The 17,938-nt window shown below is 45.5% G+C and overlaps 1 protein-coding gene across 7 annotated transcripts in view; it reads right to left on the bottom strand.

The window, feature by feature from the left end:
• The window catches only part of KLC4 (kinesin light chain 4), a 60,608-nt gene extending 43,124 nt beyond the window's left edge, over positions 1-17,484 (bottom strand). For 5 of the 7 annotated variants that reach the window (XM_081904036.1, XM_081904040.1, XM_081904041.1 and 2 more), the window contains exon 1: positions 17,234-17,375. The gene's annotated coding sequence lies outside the window, so the exon portion shown is untranslated. The other 2 variants (XM_081904039.1, XM_081904038.1) reach the window with 2 other exon arrangements.
• Between the last annotated feature and the right edge of the window lie 454 nt (positions 17,485-17,938).

The raw sequence follows: 17,938 nt of genomic DNA, 5'->3' as shown, positions 1-17,938 counted from the left end.
TCTGAGGGAAGCCACGTCTGCTGCTTCTCTTCATTAGGAGTGCCAGGATAATTAACCACCCTCAGAGGAGGTTGCCTGTTGCATCTCTGTGCAAGTCATTGCTCTGGGCGTGTTTTATACATTCAGGAGGCGTGTCCAGAGCAAGTGAAGTGGATAAATGCAAGGGGCAGGCTTTTCTGAGGGCAGGTATTCCTTACTCTTCCTCCTAACAAGCTTTATGTTTAGAGCGTGGAAGGGTGATGTCCACCGAGTTTGAACCCTGCCCTGCTCTTCAGCCTGATCTCTAGCTAAAAAAGCCGCTGGATCATCTAATTTATGATGGATCCCCTGTATCCATGCAGATAACATTGGTCCTTCAGCCAAACTATGTTCATTTGGCTATCCAGCCTTGCAGCATTCACTCCTCAAAAAACATTCAGCGCCAACAAGTACTCTAAAGGGCAAAGCACACCCCTTCCCAGCAGTGCTATTTTTCCAGAAAAAGAGGTGCTGAAACTCATCGTGAATGCCTCTCTTGTTTTCTTATAATGGCAATAGCACCCGCCTGAGAGGTGCTGGAACTGAGTTCCAGCTGAAAAAAGCTCTGCTTCTAAGGAAGGAAATTAAAATATGCATCTAAGTGGCTTCAGAATGCTTTGCATACTGAAATGTGACAGGGGTGGAATCTACACACATATAAAAACCACTTTGAAAATGCCTTTTTAAAAGTGTTTTTAAAAATACATTGAATTTTCTATAAAGTTCCCCATCGCCATCTCGTGTCACATTGTATAGTGCACTTAAAACACACTTTAAAAGTTTTATTTGCAGCTGCAGAGCTGAGTCCCGACACATTTCCTAATGCACCAGGAGAGCAGCCCATTGGGAACAGGCAACACGAAACATTCCTAATTCACAACCTGTCCAGAAATCAACCCACACAATCAGGCTGGTCATAACAGGGAAAACCCACAAGCTCTTGACCACTAGTGGCTTGGAAATAGTTCATTCAGCAGCCATTTCCCTCACTAGAAGATGGGAGTTTTTCACCTTTCCCCAGGAGTACAGCTTACAACAGGGATGGGGAACTTGTGGCCCTCCAGATGTTGCAGAATTGCAACTCTCACTATCCTAGGCCACTTGTCATGCTGGCTGGGGCTGATGGGAACAGGAGTTCAAGAACATCTGGAGGGCCAATGGCACTGCACTGCAGAGGATTGGACCTCATGGTCCCTTCCAACTCTATGATTCAAAATTCAAGTATAGATGGTGGGGGGATAGGGGAAAATATTAGATTGTGCCCACATTTCTTTAAACAGCTACTGTTTTTAAGATGGGGTCAGCAAACATTTTCAGCAGGGGGCCGGACTATATTTTTTGGGGGCGGTGGGAATGAACGAATTCCTATGCCCCACAAATAACCCAGAGATGCATTTTAAATAAAAGGGCACATTCGCCGATTCCTGGACTGTCGGCGGGACAGATTTAGAAGGCGATTGGGCTGGATCCGGCCCCCGGGCCTTACTTTGCCTACCTATGTTCTAAGACATATGGATTTCAACTTTATGCCGGGAATATGGTTAACTTCTGCAAAATCCACAAGTGCTCCCCCATTCTTGTCTCTGATACATTAGGATCTTGTTTACTAAGGGATGAGACAATAAATATGTTAGCCTTCTAGGCACAGCTGCTGTAAAATAGTAGTTATCATTTGTACTTTTCACCTGCAACATGCTTTGCCATTTTCATGCATGCCCACTTCACAATTCTGCAGGGGAGCTCGCGATTACTCCCATTTTATGGATGGGGAAGTGAGGCTGAGAAACAGCGACTCGCCCGAGGCCATGCAAAGTCTAAAGCAGATTGGCATCTGAACCCAGGAGCTTCCAGACTGAAATCAAACCCACCATCTATTGCAGCACACTGGACTTCAGGCTCCGTAAGATGACTGGCATGCACTAATCCTGTACCTTACTCTGCATTCCCAGAGGCTGATGCAGAAGTGCTGAGTCCCACTGCACCGGATAATCGAGTCTTATCTTCAGAGAAGCAAGTTTAACCAAGGCGGCAGCAATAAATGGACAAGTACTTTAAGAGAGGAGGGAGAACGGCCTTGGTTGATGTGCCTCCCTAGCGCATCGCGAAATCCCCAACCCTGGTAGGCCACATCTATAATTCACACTGAAAACCAGGCTTTGCCTTCCACCTATTAGCTCAGAGTTGTTGCTCTGCAGGAGCTTCACGCCAGCTGCTGCCCTCTGCTTTGTCTTGCGATGCAGCCAGCAACCCCACCCTGCTGCTGAAATAATTCAGAGTTCCCTTTAATCCAATCCATCCCGACACAACCCATGGCCCTTGTTAAACATGGACTCCATCTTCCTGCTCTACCAATCAGCCTGGTCCAGAGGGGCTCCATCTGAATACAAATAAACAAAACAAGCTTGCCGTTTTGCCAGTAAGAACGGACGGCACTCCGATCTTTGTCCTTCAGCTCCCGAAAGTGGAACCCCCCCCAAAAAAACCCACAGAGCAACTTACACTGCGAAGAAGCCAGTTTCCACAGAAGCCTCCTCGGGCCAAGTGATGCTACAGAAACTGCATGGCGTTAGTTATTAGCAGAACACACAGAGAAGACGGCAGCATTTGATGCTCTGAATTCCCTCTCCACCAGAGGCAGAGTTACTATGCAGTTTGGTGGTGACCCACCCACTGCAGCAGTAGCAGCAGCAGAGATGCAGCCAGACTGCCGAGAGAGCAAATGCTCTCCTGCAAGCACAGAAAGATTCACATCCGAGGCACTGGTCCATAGGAAGTGACGGAAATACAAAGGAACAGAATCAGCACCCTTGCAGGTTGCCCATCCTGCAGCCAGGGCAAGCCAGCTCTTCAATACGCCCCACCCTGACTTCTCAGCCACCAGTAAGTTGCAGGCTTACTGTACAATGGCACCTCAGGTTACATACGCTTCAGGTTACAGACACTTCGGGTTACAGACTCCACTAACCCAGAAATAGTACCTCAGGTTAAGAACTTTGCTTCAGGATGAGAACAGAAATCACGCCGCAGCGGCACGGGAGCAGTGGGAGGCCCCATTAGCTAAAGTGATACCTCAGGTTAAGAACTTTACCTCAGGATGAGAACAGAAATCACGCAGCAGCGGCATGGGAGCAGTGGGAGGCCCCATTAGCTAAAGTGATAACTCAGGTTAAGAACTTTACCTCAGGATGAGAACATAAATCACGCGGCAGCAGCACAGCGGCTGCGGGAGGCCCCATTAGCTAAGGTGGTACCTCAGGTTAAGAATAGTTTCAGGTTAAGAACAGACCTCCAGAACGAAATAAGTTCTTAACCCGAGGTACCACTGTATTGCCATTATGTTGGGCTACTGTTCAGAGCTCCTTGGAGGAACGATGGGATTCTGGGCATGGTGTGAGAGCACATGATGCAGCCACCCTGCTGAAGCTAAAGCAGTTCTTCCTACTAAGGGTTCAGGATCACAGCCTTACTAAACTAAGCAGTCAGACTATCCCAATTCTGAACACGGAAATAAGCGCTGCTAACTTCAATGCAACTTACAGATCTAAAACATAATGGGTGGCCTTCCGATATCCAGGGAACAGCATGTCTTCATTTGAACCTTCCTGCACATATTGATTTTCAAAAAACAAAGGCCCAGATTTAGAAAATCATGGACCACCAAGGATAACAAAAAGAGGGCCTGTTTTAGGGACTGTACCCCTAAATTGGAAGCATTTGTCCAGGATAATCCATTAAAGGCTCATTCTTGATGGCCTTTGGTGGAAGACTAGATCAAGATTTGAGGAAATTCTCTCTAGTTCTACTAATGATAAAGGTAAAGGGACTCCTGACCATCAGGTCCAGTCTTGGACGACTCTGGGGTTGCGGTGCTCATCTCGCTTTATTGCCCGAGGGAGCCGGCGTACAGCTTCCGGGTCATGTGGCCAGCATGACTAAGTCGCTTCTGGCGAACCAGAGCAGCACAAGGAAACCCCGTTTACCTTCCCACCGGAGCGGTACCTATTTATCTACTTGCACTTTGACGTGCTTTCGAACTGCTAGGTTGGCAGGAACAGGGACCGAGCAACGGGAGCTCACCCTGTCGCAGGGATTCGAACCGCCGACCTTCTGATTGGCAAGTCCTAGGCTCTGTGGTTTAACCCACAGCGCCACCCGCGTCCCTACTGATATTATAGCCATATATATTTTTAAGACACTGTTAGGTGCCCTGCAGTGGCCTTGGGGAGAATCCTTGCAACCTGTTTTAGAATTATACTAAATTATACTATATTTACTCCAGGAAGTGCCTTCCAGACATTGTTGGACTCCCATCATCCCTGACTACTAGCCATACTGGCATGGGTGAATGGGAGTTGTGATCCAACTACATCTGGAAGACACCACATTGGCTACCCCTACTTTACTGAGTAATGCCCCTAGACCTCTCACTGCTCATCCTCCTGTCTCTACATTGCTACTTCCCTCCTATTAAACAAATTGAGACCTTTTCCCCTACCCCATTTCTCCCTCCTTTGGGGAAGGGCTGTAGCTTAGTGAGTGAGTGAGTGAGTGAGTGCTCTGCATGCAAAAAGACTTGGGTTCAATCCCCAGCCCCCCAGGTAGGGCTGGGAAGGGCTTCTGTCTGAAACCCTGGAGAGCTGCTGGCAGTCAGTGTAGACAGTACTGAGCTAGATGGGTAAAGGTAAAGGTGAGCTAGATAGACCAATGGTCTGACTCAATATAAAGGACGCTTCCTATTGTTATGAGAGAAAAAACTGCTCCTTTTCCCTTATAGGGTATGCAAGAGGCCGTATAGAGTCCTTAAGTAGGTTCTCTATTGGTAGGAGAAAATAACAGAGGCCAACCAGAGAATATTGAGAAGCAAAGCAGTTTAATAAGCCTGATCTTTATTAAACTGTTGCAACAGGGTCCCCCACTCACCCCACGCAGGGAGGGAGGAGAGGAACCCCAAACAATGGCATGCAAGCCCTAATATAGACTTTTGAAATTGCCCATCCTTTAGCTCAAGACCACCCCCCAAACATCATACAAACATAACAGAAGGAGGTGTTCTCCAATAGAAATACATGACAGGGGGCAGTCTACCACAGAAATCCTATTTGTCGGGATACCTGACAATGGTCACTGATTGCTCCACCTGGGCAGCCTGGCCATTCCTTTTGAAATGCTAAATACTTAGTTCCTGAATCCAGATCCCAGGCTCACTACAAAGCCTAGGACTTGCCGATCAGAATCCCCGCGACGGGGTGAGCTCCCGTTGCTCGGTCCCTGCTCCTGCCAACCTAGCAGTTCGAAAGCACGTCAAAGTGCAAGTAGGTTAACTCTGGTGGGTAGGTAAACACCGTTTCCGTGTGCTGCTCTGGTTCGCCAATAAAGTGAGATGAGCACCGCAACCCCAGAGTTGTCCGTGACTGGACCTAATGGTCAGGGGTCCCCTTTACCTTTACCTTTATGCCCTTAAGACAGAATTTGAGCAAAGAGACAATGGGGAGGCTTTCCCGTTTTTCTTCCTCGCTGCAGAGAATATTTGAGGTCACTGGAAGAGTCAAAATGGTTTCAGGATTGCTCTCCTGTGCTATTTCAGACATGTGGTTTATATACTTATGCACATGTTTGCCTTGTAAATTTATGGACATAAGATTTATATATATGAGACCTTAGAATTCCTATAGCACTATGTTCCTAAATTATAAGTCAAAATAGAAAAGTATACAGTGAAGCACCAGACCCATCTTTTAATGGCATGTCAAGACACACAACCCTTGTCAAGTGCTACCCTCCAACATGCCTGTCTTCAAAGGGAAGACAGGCATGCCAGGCTCCCTGATATGTATTTACCCCATTTGAGTTAACAGGAAAGCCAAAACGTTAAAACAGGTACTGGGTGGGGCTGGGCTTTGCCCCAAGTGCAAGATAAGCACTTACCATAAAACTCAAGTACAAGGCAGCCTTGTCTCTTGCTTTATATCAAGAGAGAAGAAAAACAAGGCTTTTCACTCCACGGCTAGGTAAATATTAACTCTGCTCTCCCATTCCAAGGTGGTTTAATTATAGCCGCACCCAATGGAGATCTGTGGTCGCTTACAGCCATTGGGACTCTGTAAAGCCGCACGGAAGACGTCAAGGGATATTAAATGTTAAACAGGGCGGCTTGCTGAGTGAAATGAAAATCGGCATGCAGGAGGAAAGAGCGAATAGAGGAAGCACTTCATACAGCTTGAACAGAACTATACTTGTCTAATAACAACGTAAGGAGAGCCCGCAGGATCAGGCCAAGGGCCTATCTTGTCCAGCATCCTGTTCTCACCATCCGCCCCCCTCCCTTTCCCCTAAGAAAATAATAGTGTCATTTTAATGATTGTATATACCCTGGCTCCTACTTTTCAGTCAAAATTGACTCAAGAGGCTTCTAACAATTAAGGCCTATCACAAAATAATACATGACCCCAGGGGGAAGGGAGACTGGTAGAAAGAGGAGAAAGATGGAGGGTGTTTGGGACAAATCTCACTTCAGGTTTCTTTGTTTCCTGCATCGAGTGTGTCCCACTTGCCTTGCCATGCCTTGCTTTGTTTATTTATCCATTTTAAAATATAATGGACACTCAAAATCAGGAGTTTGATGACTGCAGAGAGTTTGGGTTTTGCCTCCCTCACCCCAACACACACTTTACTGTTTTTGGGTGTCATGCTAAACCAGAGTTTAGCGTGACAAGAATGAACCAATTAACCTTGGGCTTCTGCATAACGCCTTGGGCTCTAAAGAAAAGCCTGTCTGGAGCTACTGCCTATAATATGAACTTGGCTTAGTACCAACAATTGTCCAGGGGCAAAGTTTTATTTAAAAGGGTTTCCTTTCCCCCCAAATATCCCATTCCTTTCCGAACTTTTAAAACCCTCTAAAGTCAAGTACTACATTTCTTTCAGAGAATATGCAAGTGTCAAAAAGGCTAATACTACCACAGTATGATCATTTCAGCGCCATTCCTCCCAAAGCCTCACCTGGATCTACCAATTTACTCTCTTGATGAAAGCTAAAAGCTGGTACTGTTTCCTATAGCACACAGCTATTCTTCCTCACAGTGATTTATTTCCATGGCCAGTGTTTGCACACTTCATATATAATTCTACCCAAACAGCAAATGGGAAAGGGGAGAAAAAAGGGGCTTAAGGTTGAAACTGGAGTCCAACAACATCTGGAGGGCCACAGGCTCCTCATTCTTGCAGTACAGTGTCCATCTGTGCGACTCAAAAGACCAGTTGTGTGCCATTTACTCCATTAATGTGACAGCGTCCACACCCTGGGAAACGACTTCAACTACCTGGCTGAACCAGCTGGGTGTAAACTGCCAGTGAGTTGGGGACTTCTCCTACATGTCAAGACAAGACTCCGGCAGATTGACTGGATGAGACCAATACGGGTCCAACAGTCATGAAGGCAGTTTCTGCATGTGCTGTAGAGCAGTGTTCCCCAACCTTGGGCCTCCAGCTGTTTTTGGACTACAACTCCCATCATCCCTCGCTAGCAAGACCAGTGGTCAAGGATGATGGGAATTGTAGTCCAAAAACAGCTGGCGGCCCAAGGTTGGGGAACACTGCTGTAGAGGGAAGTGAGAGGCAGAAGGGGCTCATCAACTTGGGAAGGTAGCCCATCTAGGAGAAGGAAAACTCTGATCCTAAACCTCCACCATCTTGCAGGATACCTTCAAGAGAAGAAAAGGCTAAGAAGTAAACGCCTACACAAATCTGAAGTGGAGTCCCTAAGACCATGGGTAGGCAAACTAAGGCCCGGGGACCAGATCCGGCCCAATTGCCTTCAAAATCCGGCCCACGGACGGTCAGGGAATCAGCATGTTTTTACATGAGTAGAATGTGTGTTTTTATTTAAAATGCATCTCTGGGTTATTTGTGGGCCATAGGAATTTGTTCATTTTTTCACCCAAAATATAGTCTGGCTCCCCACAAGGTCTGAGGGACAATGGACCGGCCCCCTGCTGAAAAAGTTTGCTGACCCCTTGGCTAAGATGGTTGCATGGCGCCTTGCATGACTTCTTCGGGCAATTCCTGCAACCAAGCTGATGCTCTGCTTTCCTTTGGACCATATCATTTTGTAGGAGGGACTTTGTCCCAGATTGTATCTTGTGAACAGACCTGATGAAGGGTGGTATATAGATCTCATAAAATAATAATAAATAATCAGTGAGGCCGAGTGGGGAGTCTTGACGTTTGTGCAGCCCAGGACCTACATACACACTGTCCAGACTTGCACCCCAGAGAAGTCACTTCGGTGCTGCTAACACAGCATTTTTGCTTCACCCCCAGAGTTGCCCTCCATTGTATCTCAAGACAGATGCCAACAACATTTACTCTTTGAACAAGAGACACATGCAGGTTTAAAATCCTTGGCTTCTCATACCCGTGGTTGTTTCAAGACAATCTCATACGAACTCTGGTCTTCGGATGCAAGCAATCTACTTAGGCCACTTCACAAATACTGATTTCTCCCCCCTTCCCACTATGAAACACTGCTTCTATGTCAACAGATATCACCAGCAAAAATCCCTCTGCTTCCACTCTCAAGATCCCTCTTGACACAGTCTATGAGGAGAGTACGAAACAGGGGGGGCTGTGTTCAGACCAATGCTGTGAATCCCCCAGAGGTACAAAGGGCTAATTTGTTGTTAGTGTCTGAGTTGAACAATTTCCACACATCAATACCCACGCTGACAGTGCAGATCTCCCAGGCCCAGATGCAGATAATATGCCTCCACTCCATACAGAATAACAGTGGTACTGTTTTAGATGAAACCTATCCATTCTGAAGGAAATCAGCCCTGAGTGCTCACTGGAAGGACAGATCCTGAAGCTGAGGCTCCAGTACTTTGGCCACCTCATGAGAAGAGAAGACTCCCTGGAAAAGACCCTGATGTTGGGAAAAATGGAGGGCACAAGGAGAAGGGGACGACAGAGGACGAGATGGTTGGACAGTGTTCTTGAAGCTACCAGCATGAGTTTGACCAAACTGCGGGAGGCAGTGGAAGACAGGAGTGCCTGGCGTGCTCTGGTCCATGGAATCACGAAGAGTCGGACACAACTAAACGATTAAACAACAACAACTGTTTTAGGTAGGAATTGGCGTGAACATGCTACTATCGCAGAGTAAAGCTACATCAAATTACAGTGGTACCTCAGGTTACATACGCTTCAGTTACATACGCTTCAGGTTACAGACTCTGCTAACCCAGAAATAAAAGGGTTTGTTAGGTTATTCCTTACATTCTTCCCATTCTTGCTCTTCAGATACAGTGGTACCTCGGGTTACATACGCTTCAGGTTACATATGCTTCAGGTTACAGAATCTGCTAACCCAGTAATAGTGCTTCAGGTTAAGAACTTTGCTTCAGGATGAGAACAGAAATCGTGCTCCGGCGGCACGGTGGCAGCAGGAGGCCCCATTAGCTAAAGTGGTGCTTCAGGTTAAGAACAGTTTCAGGTTAAGAACGGAGCTCCAGAACGAATTAAGTACTTAACCCGATGTACCACTGTATAACTATTAAAACATTCAAGTCTGTTTACAGCAAAGCAATCTATACAACTGACACACACTCACACATCCAAGAAAAACCCACACCAGGAACGTGTCCTTTAACAGTGGTATTCTTCTGGTGTAATTTTATTTAAGCAAGCACAAATATACAGACAGAGCCGAAAGGGAAGGATACACCAGAGGATTCTTGCATGACAATCTGCAGGAGTCTGAGGCAATTTGCAACATCCAGCAATACATGAAGTGGGGGCAACTTTTCAGCTGCAATGAGGACAACCCTACTGTGGCATGCCCCCATTCAGTTGCCTACCGCGCGCTAGTTAAGGTAACAGGCTATAGCTATACAAGCTGCAGAGAGCCACAGTTTGAAAAGGCAAAGCACAGCAGCTGGATTAGCAAGCAACACAAAGGAACAACAAACAAGGAAGAACCAAGAGATATAATTAGTTGGAAGAGCAGCAGCCCAGGTCTGATACACACTCGCAGCAGCTAGTGAAATGTTATGGAAGGCAGGACACAATAGTCACCATGCAGCAGCATCTTTTCTGGTGGCCGCCCATGGAAGGCAGAACAACAACATGCTGTCTGTCAATGGCCAGCAGCGCCCTGTGATTATGTCAGTGGCCATGTTGGGTGCTGCTGGCCAGCAAAACAAACAAAGCAGGAACAGGATGATCGGTGCATTTCTTCCTCCACACACACATTAAAAAAAAAAGTCCCTCAGCCAGCTGCTGCCACAAAACTGGCAGGCAGGAAAGCAATAGGTGAGCTCTGTGATTTCCCCCACCCCACCCAAATGCACACATTATTTTTAAATCAGCTGTTTGCCTACTGCTCCACGTGGCTGGCCAGCAGCAAAATAAAACAAAATAAGAGTGGTTGGAGGTAGCGAGAGATTTTACTTTCTTGGGCTCCATGATCACTGCAGATGGTGACAGCAGTCACGAAATTAAAAGACTCCTGCTTCTTGGGAGAAAAGCAATGACAAACCTGGACAGCATCTTAAAAAGCAGAGACATCACCTTGCCAACAAAGGTCCGTATAGTTAAAGCTATGGTTTTCCCAGCAGTGATGTATGGAAGTGAGAGCTGGACCATAAAGAAGGCTGATGGCCGAAGAATTGATGCTTTTGAATTATGGTTCTGGAGGAGACTCTTGAGAGTCCCATGGACTGCAAGAAGATCAAACCTTTCCATTCTTAAGGAAATCAGCCCTGAGTGCTCACTGGAAGGACAGATACTAAAGCTGAGGCTCCAATACTTTGGCCATCTCATGAGAAGAGAAGACTCCCTGGAAAAGACCCTGATGTTGGGAAAGATAGAGGGCACAAGGAGAAGAGGACGAGATGGTTGGATAGTGTTCTTGAAGCTACCAGCATGAGGTTGACCAAACTGCAGGAGGCAGTGGAAGACAGGAGTGCCTGGCATGCTCTGGTCCATGGGGTCATGAAGAGTCAGACACGCCTAAACGACTAAACAACAACAAGAGTGGATGCTGAACTTTCTCCTGCACTACTCCACACAATGCACACTTTCCAAAAACTACTCCATAGCTAGAGCAGCTGCCTATTGTTGCTCCATGAGACCAGTGGGAAGTAAAGCAAAGAGGACGCAAATGGGCCAGGCGCTTCTCTCTCCCTGCCTTTCAATAAGCCCTTCCACAGGCAGCAAAGGAAAAAGAAGACAAATGGGCACAACCATAATTAGTTTCCCCCTTTTCAAAAAGTCCAAGGGCTGATGGGAGTTGTAGTTCATCTAGAGAGCACCGGACTGGCAAAGGGTGAGCTAGTGTCCATGGAAAGATTTTTCTCTGTAGAGTGTTACTTTATTTTGTTCTCGCCCGTTTCTAAGATCACTTCTCCTTCAGTCTCCTTTTGTACCTCGCCTAGCAACTGCCCAAGCCTCCTTAGGAAGGTCAGCTTTTGCAAACATGAATTTACAGCAGTCTGATTGCTTTGTGCTTGTGCAACCATTTAACCAGCAGACTAGAGAGTGCCTCCAATGATGAAGCTGCCACTATATATGAAAGCACTTTCCCAAACTCCCCACAGCTGAATCATCCCTTTTCCCCACTGAATTAAATGTTAGCACTCCACTCCTCCAGCCAACAGGGCTCATGTTTAGCGCGTGGAAGACTAATGGGTACTGTAGCCTAGTACATCTGTAAGGATTTCTAAAACTAGGAAATATAAAACGCAATTCTGTGTCTGCATACACAAGTAAGCCTCACTGAGTTACTCCCAGGTAACCGCATACAGAATTGCAGCTTATGGAACAGTCTCTCCTTCCTCAACTTCGGGAAGAACTAGAGATTCTAGTTTTTATCACTTTTTATTAAATTATTATTAATTATTTTGTGGGAATATTAATAATAATTGAGGCTCCAATACTTTGGTCACCTCATGAGAAGAGAAGACTCCCTGGAAAAGACCCTGATGCTGAGAAAGATTGAGGGCACAAGGAGAAGGGGACGACAGAGGACGAGATGGTTGGACAGTGTTCTTGAAGCTACCAACATGAGTTTGACCAAACTGCGGGAGGCAGTGGAAGACAGGAGTGCCTGGCGTGCTCTGGTCCATGGGGTCACGAAGAGTCAGACATGACTAAACAACAACATTCTGTTGGGAGCTGCCCACAGTGACTGGGGAAAAACAGCCAAATGGGCAGGGTATAAAAAAGAAATTTTATTATTATTGTTGTTGTTGTTGTACAACTTCAGCACCACTAATCTATGCATTCTCCACACTCCGAAAGACAGTGTTTTCCTGAACCTTCATTCAGCACCAAACTACTTGCACTTTAATCCTCTTAATTACATGCCATTGTACCTGGTATGTGCTCAAGACAATTTAGCCATGGATGATCTTAGTATATAGCCCTATCATTGCTTCTTAATATAGGAAGATTAAGACCCGGACAAATTAATTGGTCTCAAATAAGACAGGATAGTTTCTTCAGGGGAAAAGATTCTTAGGCAATGACCAGTCATCTAGTCGGAGAAAGGAGAGGGACTACTCATTTCTGAAGGAGGGAACACAAGCAAGGGCTGGAGATCTAAAGGAAAATGGGCTCCATGTCGTAGTCAAGGGCTATGGAGGGATTGTACTCAAGCCAAGGGAAAATCAGCTTGGCCCCCATCTATTTGTTAGAAAAGGAACAACTGCAAAGTGCTTGCCGGTAATGACAGGGTGGAAGGCAGAGAGGCCAACAGCAGGTGGAGCCAGAGACATTGATGGGTACAAAACCAGAATCCATTGGCTTTGCCTATCTTCCTCCTTGCTAAAATCAGCAAAAGCAACATTGACAATGAGGGTGAAGCTGGTTGCCTGTGCTACCCCTGGACTGCTTAGAACAGTGATGGCCAACCTTGGCCCTCCAGCTGTTTTGGGACTACCACTCCCATCATTCCTAGCTAACAGGACCAATGGTCAGGGATGGTGGGAATTGTAGTCCCAAAACAGCTGGAGAGTCAGGTTTGGCCATCACTGGCTTAGAAGAAAGAAGTCAGCCAAGTTGGGAATGACTGAAGGCAGACTGAAATTGGCATGCTAGCCTCCATTGCTTTCCCTTCCTTGCAAGAAAGGGCATCCAGCTCCCACTGCCAGTTGTCCCTGGGACTACAGAACCGGGGGTAAAGGACACTCTGGTCTCATCCAGAAGCCAAGGAACAAGCAAAAACACCAGGAAAGGGAAGATCAGCTGGGCCTGAACCAAATACAAATACCCATACATAGCTTATGACTTCATTCTGGCCTTGAAGGACTAATCTCTACCTTTTTCTTACACTCCTCTTTTCTTGTGCATCTTGTTTTTTTCAGTAGTGAGTCTGGTGAGGGCCTGTTTCTTATGGCTTTGTGAGCTGCTTTGGAAACAATTATCTGAAGAGCAAGAATGGGAAGAATGTAAGGAATAACCTAACAAACCCTTCCCAATGGGATATTCAGTGTGATGATCCCTGGTTAATTTTGCTTTTACTGTAAATCAGAAGTTACTTATAGACATACTTTTAACTACTAGTAGACGGCAGTTAGAAGCACATATAGGAGTATTCCTTGTCTGAGGTTGAGGTTTAAAAGTTTGTCCTGTGTCAGGCGAGGTTGAAGGCTGCTGTCCAATTGATTAAAACCTGCCTATATTGAACATGTCTTGATTCGTTGTCCAAACCATTTATCGTTACTGTCCAAGAAAAGTTAGCTTGAGAATAGATCACATGAAAGTTGAAAACGGTATAATCCAAACTGACAGCGGATCTATGATTAAGTCATAGCCAGTGTAATTTCACTGTGCTCAAAGTGCTTCATGTTCTTTTCTTTTTTTACACAGGAAAGGTGTTCTGAATACACAAATTCTACAACCTACCGTTTTAATCTGAGATAAAATAATAGAACTATCCTAAATAGGATAGTTTGGTATGTGTGCTGGAACAACTGCATCAAGGTATGTATTTCAATCACTATAACAATAATATTTTTAGATGTGTACAAGGTGTCTAAGAAATGTCTAGCAACTTCTGCTACATTAATCCTTTGTCTGAGAAACACGAACTCTTCATAATGTATTGCTAACATGTGCTTATGAAGCTTACTCCAAGACAGATCATTGACCCAGCTAGACAACTACCATCCATGCTAAGGCTGCCATCCTAGGCAATTCTTAAGTCTAACTTCAGGCTAAACACACATAGCATTGTGCTGCTCTGCTACTGATCCTCTCTCCAAAAACTACAAACCAAGGAATACAGGCAACCACCTTGCTACCTTTCCTATTGCTAAGTGAAATGTGAAATGTTTTCCCTGTGTGCTTTTGCAATACCAGTTTTCTGGGTTTTTAAAAATTAAACACACACGCAGAAAAAGACATGATACCGAAATAATAAATGCACTTTAAAAAGGAGGGGAAAATACATTCGCAAGCAGTGCAAAGGCTTAACAAGACCTGATGTCCATGTTATAACATCTGCCAGTAACAAAGGCAAAAAGAGGCCAACAAACTGCAAAATATCCAGATGTTAATATACCACCCCATAAGTGAACAAAAGTGTTAAGGGGTTTTTTTTGTATTAGGGCAAAATGTCATGTCTTTTGAAGCCATTCACCAACTGCTAAATGGCTTCAGATGAACATCATTTTGGGACAATTCATATTCTGCAATACTAGTCTGTTTAAAATTGGGCTCCTTCGTCTATATTTGTACTCCCTGAAGCAACCTTTTAAAAATATTGTTGAGTTACCAAAGCAAAAACAGGCCATTGATTTTGCCATCAAATGATACATTTATCAGTTCATCTGTAAATTTAAACAACAAACACTATCCTTTCAGAAAATAAGTTCAGCCTGCCAAACTGTTCTCCACGTCTCTCCTATACAAGTATCATCTTCAGATTAGAAGTTTATAACAATAGAGGCAGTGCTTTTTTTTCTAGAGGGACACAGGGGAACACATACCCCTAAACATTTTGTGAATCTTTGTACTTTTGTCCATTTACTGTATTTATTTTTCCGGATTTGAACTATAAAATAGTGATTTTCTTGAGTCAAAATGAGAGTACGCCTAAACATCTATTTATTTTTTAAAGAAAAAAAGCACTGAATAGAGACACCATCACAAAACACTTAATCTTTAGGAGAAGCATGAGCCAGGTGAGGGTGAAGCAACAGCACCTGGTTGGCCACAGTGTGAAACTCTTAATTCATGTGGCCCTTTGGCACAACTGATCGTGATTCATGTTCAATATATCTATCTGCAGAAGCTCTAAATACACTAAAAAGCTGTGGTAGATGGATGTTCCCAGTGCAGATCCAGTGCACCTAATAATTTAGAGAAAAGACTCATTCGAGTAAAGCAATACCAACTACCGGTATTTCACTCAGACACACAACACATGTAACTAGGTACATCTAACTCTGCCTAGAATTGCAGCAGTAACTCAGGTCACATTTTGCTTCCCCCATAGAATTCGGGGAGCTGTAGTTTGTTAAGGGTGCTGGGAATTGCAGCTCTGCGAGGGATAAACAAGTTTCCAGGACTGTTTGGGGAAAGCCATATGCTATAAATGTGCTTGGATGTATGTTGCGGGTGTGACCTCAGTCCTTTGCAAAAGAAATGCCTGAAGTCGCATCAAATAATCCATTAAATTCCCTGTTGCAGGAGGCCACAGCCCAACGGTGAGATAGCATCATGATTATAAATAGCAGGTCAGTGCCACATACACAGCAGACCTTGAAACTAAGAACAAGCATGCCAGCTCCTCCCATAGTTTTCCTGAGCTGGTTTCAGAGTTCAAAACAGCATCAGACATCTGAATGATTAACAAGAGGATGACAGGAACCCAGCAGCCTATTTAGGTGGGAGTTGAGCAAAAAGCACAAGGCAACAGAAAGCCCAGACAGTCCTAAATTCTTTGTAAAAACGGGACAGGAATTGGAAAGTGGTAGGACCATTACAGAATGTTGCATCAGAGGGCTTTTAACCACATCCCAGCTAAGCAAAACATGCCACATGTATTAAATAGTTCTCTGGCATTAAAAAAGAAGAAGAAAGGAAAATGGGTAAGGAAGACTCTTGTGAAAATGAAACACCCTTGCTCCACAGTTCCTAACGAAAGGCAGAACTCAACTCGGTAGCGGCTGCTCCCAAATCAAGAATCTCAAACCCATCATCAGCTAAGGCAGCTGCCACTCTTAATTGCATAATCCTAAACATGTTTATGGGAAGTAAGACCCTCTGACTTTAGTGTGACGTACGACGGCAGCCAAGTAAGTCAGATTTTACGCAAATAAATCCACGCTGATAGGGGCAGCTTTGAATCAGAGGAGGAGATAACACCACAACAGAGAATAAACGGCCACAATATAAGAAATAAGCCTTGTAAGGCATCACTGTGGCTCCCACTCCGAAAGAAAACCTGGTATCTGCCCCAGCAGCTGCATTGAACCAATTTTCCCGGTCAGGTCAGGAAGCAACTTGTGATCAGTGAAGACTAAGCCCAAATAGGAGACTGAGATAGAAAGAAAAGCGTTTTCCTCTGGCAGCCTACACAACTGCTGTCAGTAAAGGAGTGGCAGGAATCCTGGGCATCTGCCCTTCTATCTTCTATTAGCCTGGAGCAGAGTCTTTTGCTTTGCCAGCGCAGCAGAGAGCCACAGCCCTACAGAAGCCAAAAACAAACAAACGCAGAAACCCTTTGCAAGTGAGTCAGGCATGAGCCATTGGCAATGAGGGGAAGAGAGAACCCGACAGACACAGCTTGGTAATCGGGGCTGAAGCCGTGACAGGGCTCGATCTCAGCAACTGTGTTTCACGGCCAGCACTCAACCTTGGAACATAGGGACAGACCGCAGTGTTCCTGAGCATGTGCAGAGTTTGATCGCCTTGCCCCTAAGGCTGGTGGGTGGTGGGTAAGGGAGAAGGTGAAGGGGGGGGCTTCTCAGATCAGAGACTGTTGCTTCCAGGCAATCTCGCCTCTTGGCATTCCCCCCCCCCCTTGCAAGCAGTCGCTGGCCCACCCGGCAGCAGGCAGACCACCCCTCTGAGGCCTACCCCCCCCTTTGCGGCAGGACCACCCTGCTGCAACAAAAACACTCTGCCAGAGATTGGAGGGGGGGCATATCCATTATGAAAACCAATCGCCGTATTCCGAAAAGGCAGAAAGAAAGGCAACCAAAGCTCCTACCTGCTGCTTTTTCAGGGACAGCCTCGTAGGATGGCTGGCTAGCCACGCATGCGCAAATGGCTCGCGCGATCACTTCCTCGCCGCCGGTGTTTCCCCCCTCCAACGAGGCGGCGCCGGCGGCCGTTCCCGACTGGAAGGAAAAACAAACCTCCTTCTAAGCTCCTCCCAATCCTGCCGCGGACCCTTTAAATCCAACATGGCGCAGGACGCGCTTAGGGAGATCCTCCCTATCTCTATGGGCGCGGGGAGGGGGCGGGGCGTTTTCGGTCAGGTGACCACGAATAACTTAACCCGTCAAGCCTCGCCCGTTGAGTTTCCTTCGCAGAAAAGAGGGAAAGGAGGAGTTCTACCCCGTGTCTTCCATTCAGACGTTCGCTTCTGCGTTGTCCCTTATTTCCAAGGCCTTTCCAAATTCCTTCACTTTTTAATTTTTTAAGTTTTTTATTTATACTTTTCAAATTTATACATTTCATTAGTTTTACAATCTGTATTTCAAAATTTGACTTCCTTCCCCCTCTTTTCTGCAGTTCCTAAAATTTATTTTTAATAACTTCTGCATATCCAAATTCATTTAACTTGCTCATTTATTTATCTACTGTAAATATATACTCTTATAAAACTGCAGGTTATTACACCATTAGTCCTGCCAATGTTTTTATCTGTTTACAATTAATCTGTAAATATTCAATAAACCATTTCCATTCT

The sequence above is a fragment of the Podarcis melisellensis genome, assembly GCF_964234715.1.
Source record: "Podarcis melisellensis genome assembly, chromosome: 3".
In the NCBI taxonomy this organism is placed as follows: domain Eukaryota; kingdom Metazoa; phylum Chordata; class Lepidosauria; order Squamata; family Lacertidae; genus Podarcis; species Podarcis melisellensis.
The sequence above is the reverse complement of the archived record's forward strand: the minus strand, read 5'-3'. Positions and strand labels throughout refer to the sequence as shown.